The 6534-nt window shown below is 37.2% G+C and overlaps 1 pseudogene; it reads left to right on the forward strand.

Moving 5' to 3' along the window:
- Window positions 1–305: 305 nt before the first annotated feature.
- On the forward strand, window positions 306–1007 carry LOC150048332 (BCL2/adenovirus E1B 19 kDa protein-interacting protein 3 pseudogene; annotated as a pseudogene).
- The last annotated feature ends 5527 nt before the right edge of the window (window positions 1008–6534 follow it).

The raw sequence follows: 6534 nt of genomic DNA on the forward strand, positions 1-6534 counted from the left end.
CTCAGATCTCAGTCTCCTGAGTAGCTAGGATTACAGGCATGAACCACGATACCCAGGCTTTTATCAATGTTTTTTTTTTAAATGTACATACCTGTAGATTCAACATAATCCCTCTGAAATGACCAATTATTTTCTATTTAGACCTAGAAGAAAACAGTCCTAAAATTTAAGGATACAGAAAGCATTCCAACAGTCCAAAAGTTAAATAAAAAGGGGCTGCAGTTCGCGGGGCGCTGTTTTCCTGTCCACCGCCGAGGCCTGTCTGCAGTCGGCCGGGGGCCACGCCGCCTATGGCTGTGGGCGCCATGTAGGAGAGCGGGTCTTCCGGGCTGCAGGGCTCCTGGGTAGAATTGCACTTCAGCAATAATGGGAACAGGACCAGCGTCCCAGCCTCAGTTTCTATTTATAATGGTGACATGGAAACAATACTTCTGGATGCTCAGCATGAATCTGGACGCAGCAGCTCCAAGAGTTCTCACTGTGACAGCCCACCTCGCTCACAGACACCACAGGACACCACCAGAATTTCTGAAGCGGATACGCACAGCATTGGGGAAAAAAATAGCTCTCAGCCTGAGGAAGATTATATTGAGAGAAGGAGAGAAGTTGAAAGCATCTTGAAGAAAAACTCAGATTGGATATGGGATTGGTCCAGCCGTCCAGAAAATATTCCCCCAAAGGAGTTCCTTTTTAAGCCCCCGAAGCGCACGGCTGCACTCAGCATGAGGAACACGAGCGTCATGAAGAAAGGGGGCGTTTTCTCAGCCGAGTTTCTCAAGGTCTTCCTTCCCTCTCTGCTGCTCTCTCACCTGCTGGCCATTGGATTGGGGATCTACATTGGAAGGCGCTTGACACCCTCTACCAGCACGTGGCCGGCAGCTTGCCATGAGGATGCGTCAGCTGAGACAGCTGGAGAGCTGGAGTGGCTTGGTCGCCACTGTGGTCCCAGGGCAGCTGTGCCACTTGTGTTTATCTGTTCCGTAAATGCGGCTTTCCTAATTCAGTAGATGAAAGAGTAGACACAGAGATCATGCTGGCCTGTCATTATACTGTGGATCAATCAATAAGCATGGCAAACTGATACTTCTGTGAACTCTGGGAATAAGTTTCCTTTGAGTATTAGATATACATAGTATAAATACTTTTAATGAACTAGTTGTGATGTATGTACTATTTAAAAATTATCTGTAACCTTAATTCAGCTAACACTTTATATTTTAGATGACTGAATCATGTTGATAAGACAACCCACTACATTAAGAAGTTTGTCTAAAAGGAATATTGTGGCCTTATAATTACATTATTATAGAAAATACAATGTATTTAATGGAAATGAAAACCGGATATCTGTAAAAAACACTTGACTATGTGAACCATTGAGTACAAAAGAGAAACATCTGCCCTAGGAGCAGACATTGCCCAGTCAGCTCCTAGCAGTCAGACTGGGGCCTGGCGCTCAGGCAGGCGTCCCTTCCACACTCAGCGATCTGCTGGATTGCCACATCAATCCCTTGTGCTCAGGTTTTGTGTGCTCGTAGCAATCAGCTTCATTGCAGGCAAAGGACTGGAAATGGTAAGAACGTAAATCATGGCCAAGTCTTCTAGCGATTACCGAATGAGTTAAAAACAGATATAAAAGCTTCTATTAAACCAGAAAAAAAAGAACAATGTAAGAGAAATTATACCATTTGACTTCAAAATATAATAAAAAGCTGTAGAAATCAAAATAGCATGGTGATGATATAAAACAAGACACAAAGATCAATTGGACTAAATATAGAGCCTATAGGTAAACACATTAATCTACTTATTCATGACAAAATCTTGGGATTAAGAAAGCAGCTTAAAAATTACTTGGAAATTCATTGTCATGATTTTCTCTTGTGCTATGGTTTGTGATATCCCTGTAAATGTGACTTGTGGAAAGATTTCTAAATAAAACATTATAGACAGGTTGGGAAATAATAGATCCATATGACAGCTTTCTTTAAATGTTTTTCACATCTAAAGAGAAAGATTTTAAAAATTAATGATTCTTCCTACTTCAGAAGTGCTCCTAGATTAATATTCAGCTTGAAATATTTTTATTTATTTATTTTATTTAAATTTTATTATTGGGGTGCTGTATTGGGGAGTTACAATTACATTTGTAAGGTAGTGAATACATTACTTCTTGAACGTTGCGACCATTTCCCACGTTTTTTTCCCCCCCACTTTTCCTCCCCATCCCTTCACATGTCATCTTGTGAATGCTGCTGTTACACTGGTTCATCCTTTGTCCTTTGTCTCATCATTTTGGTTTTAACCCTTTCCTTCCCTGATTCAAATAAATACATGTGTACACTATATAACAGTTGCCAATGAGATACAGCAACAACAAGGGACAAATCATAAGGGAGGAAAAAAAAGAAAAAGAAGAGGAAAAAATAAAGCAATAAGTTCACATAGCACATTAAAAACAATGACCAAAGGATAAATATCTTATTTCTCTGGAATTCATTTTGCTTATTCTCATCCTTTATAGCCATATGTATATCACTTTTGTTATTGCACTCCTCTGTTAGGAAAATCCTAGATGCATATTAATTATTATAAATGAGGGAGATCATGGAGCTTAAGCTCCTTTCGATGGGGTTTATTTCACTTAATATGATTTTTTCACAAGTCTTTCCATTTCCTTGCAAAAGGGGCATTATCATTCGTTCTGATGGCAGCTTAGAATTCCATTGTGTATAAGTACCACATTTTCTTGATCCATTCATCTACTGAGGGGCCTCTAGGTTGGTTCCATATCTTAGCTATGGTGAATAATACTGCAATGAACATGGTTGTGCTGGTAGATTTAGAATGGTCGTGTTTCTGGACATTTGGGTAGGAGTGGGATTGCTGAGTTATAGGGGACCTCTATGTTTAGTCTTCTGAGGAATCGCCATACTGCTTTCCAGAGTGGTTGAACAAATTTACACTCCCACCAACAGTGCAGTAGTGATCCTTTCTGGCTACATCCCCACCAGTCTCTGTTGTTATTAGATTTCTTGATCAGGGCCATTCTAACTGGAGTGAGGTGGAATCTCAAAGTTGTTTTGATTTGCATTTCTTTTATGACCAGAGATGTTGAGCATTTCTTTATGTGTTTATAGGCCATTCTTATTTCTTCTTCAGAGAAATCTCTCTTTAAGTCTTTAGCCCACTTTTCAAAGGGATGGTTGTTTCTTTAAGGATTTATTTATTTTTATTTTTTGCCAGTCCTGGGCTTAGACTCAGGGCCTGAGCACTGTCCTTACGTTTTCTCAAGGCTAGAGCTCTACCACTTGAGTCACAGCACCACTCCTGGCTTTTTTCTATGAATGTTGTACTGAGGAATTGAACCCTGGTCTTCGTGTATGCTAGGCAAGCACTCTACCACTAGGCAAGACTCCCAGCCCTTTAAGGATATATTTTTGAGAGCTTCACTTTTTTGAGCTGTAGGTATATTTTAGATATGAAGCTCTTGTCTGTTGAATGGCTAATGAAGATCTCCCACTCCGTGGGCTATTTTTAACTTGTTATCAGCTAGAAATCTTTTTAAAAATATTTTTATTGTGATTAATAGAAGGGTTACATTATATTCACCAGATAGAAGGTGCATAACTTGACAAACATTGATAACCTTTCTCATGACATGATCCCCATTTCCTTCCCACCCTCCCACCACTTATCGTGATTTCCCCCTTCTCTATACAATTTCAAATAACCAATTAAGCACATATAAAATATGTCAGATAACACGGTGAAATATTGTAACAATATGAGATAACTAAGGGATGGCAAAAGAGATGAGAGATAACATAGTACATTAAGGACAACAGTCACTCATTATATGGCTTTTGTTTCCTTATCCTGGAGGTCCTTACATTTACTGTCATACTATTTGGCCTTATGTATCTAGGTTTTGTTCTATTGTAAATCTCTGCTAGGAGAGCCCAAGATTTCTACTAATTATGAAAAATGAGGGAAACCATTGATTGAGCCTATCTTCTTTTGAATCTGGCTTACTTCACTTAATATGATTTTTTCTAAGTCTTTCCATTTCCTTACAAATGGGGCAAAATCATTTTTTTCTGACAGCAGCATAGAATTCCATTGTGTATAAATACCACTCAACAATGGAGGTACATCTGTGTTGGTTCCATATCTTTGCTATGATAAATAGTGCTGCAATGAACATCGTTATGCTAGTGGATTTAGTTTGTCCTTGTTTCTGGACAGTTGGGTAAATGCCAAGTAGTGGAATTGCTGGGTCATAGGGGAGCTCTATGTTTAGTCTTTTGAGGAACTGCCATACTGCTTTCCATAGTGGTTGACGAGTTTGCACTCCCACCAACAGTGTAGTAGTGATCCTTTCTCGCCACATCCCCTCCTCAGCTAGAAATCTTAATAGAGAACACATGTCTTTTGGTAATGGGAGTTGATGTGGTTTGCCTTAATCTATTATTTTTCTGAATAAAGTTCCTGAAATATCCTTATGGATAGTTTACTTTTTGGAGAAAGTTAGGTAAGCAGAAATAAATGAAATTTAGTATAGACTGATTTATAGATGAGCTCATTAAATCAAGGGTACCCATAGAGAGAGAGAGTATTATGGGGTGATTATAAATTGTAGAATGTGGTATGAAACAGATGACTTAAAAGACACTGGAAAACCAAAAATAATGAACGCTTAAGACCTTGAAATTCTAATTTGAGAAACTCGTGAAGGTAAAGAAAATAAAAGCTTTATGGTTAACATAAAGGGAAGTGCAGACATGGAAGCTCAAGAAAATACCTATTTTCCATTAATTTTCTTGGCTCCTTTTCTTTGTTTCTTTTTTCTTCTTTTCTATTTCTCTTTTTCTTCCTCCCTCCCTCCCTCCTTCCCTTCCTTCCTTCTGTCCATCTTTTTATTTCCAATCATAACTCTATGTTAGGGCATAAAACACTGAAGCAGGTTATTTGCAAGCAATGTGATTATTAACCTAGACTCTTAGCCATGATGTTATTCCCCTAAAACATGAGGTATATAAACCCTTTGCAGTAATATTATGAGCCAAATATAATATTGGGCATAAAGTATTTATACAAGTCATTGTTCCTAATAGCTGCCAAAGAGTGTAAAATACAAATATGAAGATAACAATTGTTATACAAAGTTAGTTTTTCTTTGTTAAAATGTTATTGGAATTTGTTGAAAACATAACATTTTTAAGGTTTATTATTGGCTGAAAATTGAATATATACATAAATAAACAAAATCTCAAATTGACACAAACAAGCTAACCTGCAACTTTTAATATGCTAATTTTAGTTCATGAAACAACTTTAGATTTGCGGTGAATCATTTAGTCCAAGATAAATTTCAGAAAAGGAAGAGATCTCCAGTAACTTTCTGATACTTGTAATATTGCCCATCCACAGTGTTAGGATTCTTTTGATTTATTTGTGGAATATTTCAATGGCACAGGTAGATAGGCATGACAGAAGTTCCTTATGAATTTCTTGGGAGTATCTTGACTATTATGTATAAATAAGGGGAAGGAACAAATTCATGAGAAAATAAATTGTAGTTGGTGTCTTTTGAATGAAACTTTCTTGTTGATTAAATTTATTTTTCAATTCTGTAGGTTTAGAGCTTGTTATATGAGAAAATAATTTTTGTCATGATATGTGCAAGAAACAGAGTTTTCCCAAGTTAATGAGCAAAAAAGAATGTATCAAAATTAATAAACATGCTGGACCTTTTTGGAAAAACATTTGTAAAGTTCATAAAGTGTGTTTATTAATTCATATTTTTCATTTAAATATTTACAGGATACTTTCTAAATGTTTTGGGAATATTTAGATATATATATATATATATATATATATATATATATAACAGTCTCACCACTTCAGGACATGCAGGAAGACAAAATCTTTGTATACCTTGTGATCAATAAGTTACCAATGCTATGCAAGAATTATAAAACTATTTCTTCTTCAGAGAAGACTCTCTTTAAGTCTTTGGCCCATCTTTTAATGGGATGGTTGTTTCTTTGCAGATTAGTTTTGGAGTGATTCAAGTTTTTGAGCTGTTGACATATTTTAGATATGAGGCCTTTGTCTGTTGTATGGTTAGTGAAGACCTTCTCCCACTATGTAGGCTTCCTAATTAGTTTACTAGCTATGTCCTTTTCCACACAGAAGCTCTGCAGTCTAATGCAGTCCTGCTTATCCAGCCTTTCTCTGATTTGTTGTGTTTCTTGGTCCTTATTAAGAAAGTTTCAGCCTGTGCCAAGGAGGCCTAGAGTACCTCTAATTCCTTCTTGTAAAGTTTTTATTGTATTGGCTTTTACCTCGAGGTCTTTGATCCATTTAGATTGAATCCCAGTGCAGGGTGACAAAGAAGGATCCAACTTTAGTTTTCTGCAGGTGCTTAACCAGTTCTGCCAGCACCACTTGTTGAAGAGGCTGTCTTTCTTACATTCTATTTTTTTGGCTCCCTTATCAAAGATTAGGTGACCTGATCAGTGGGTTAAT

Source organism: Megascapheus bottae, chromosome 22 (assembly GCF_031878675.1).
Source record: "Megascapheus bottae isolate mThoBot1 chromosome 22, mThoBot2.hap1, whole genome shotgun sequence".
NCBI lineage: Eukaryota > Metazoa > Chordata > Mammalia > Rodentia > Geomyidae > Megascapheus > Megascapheus bottae.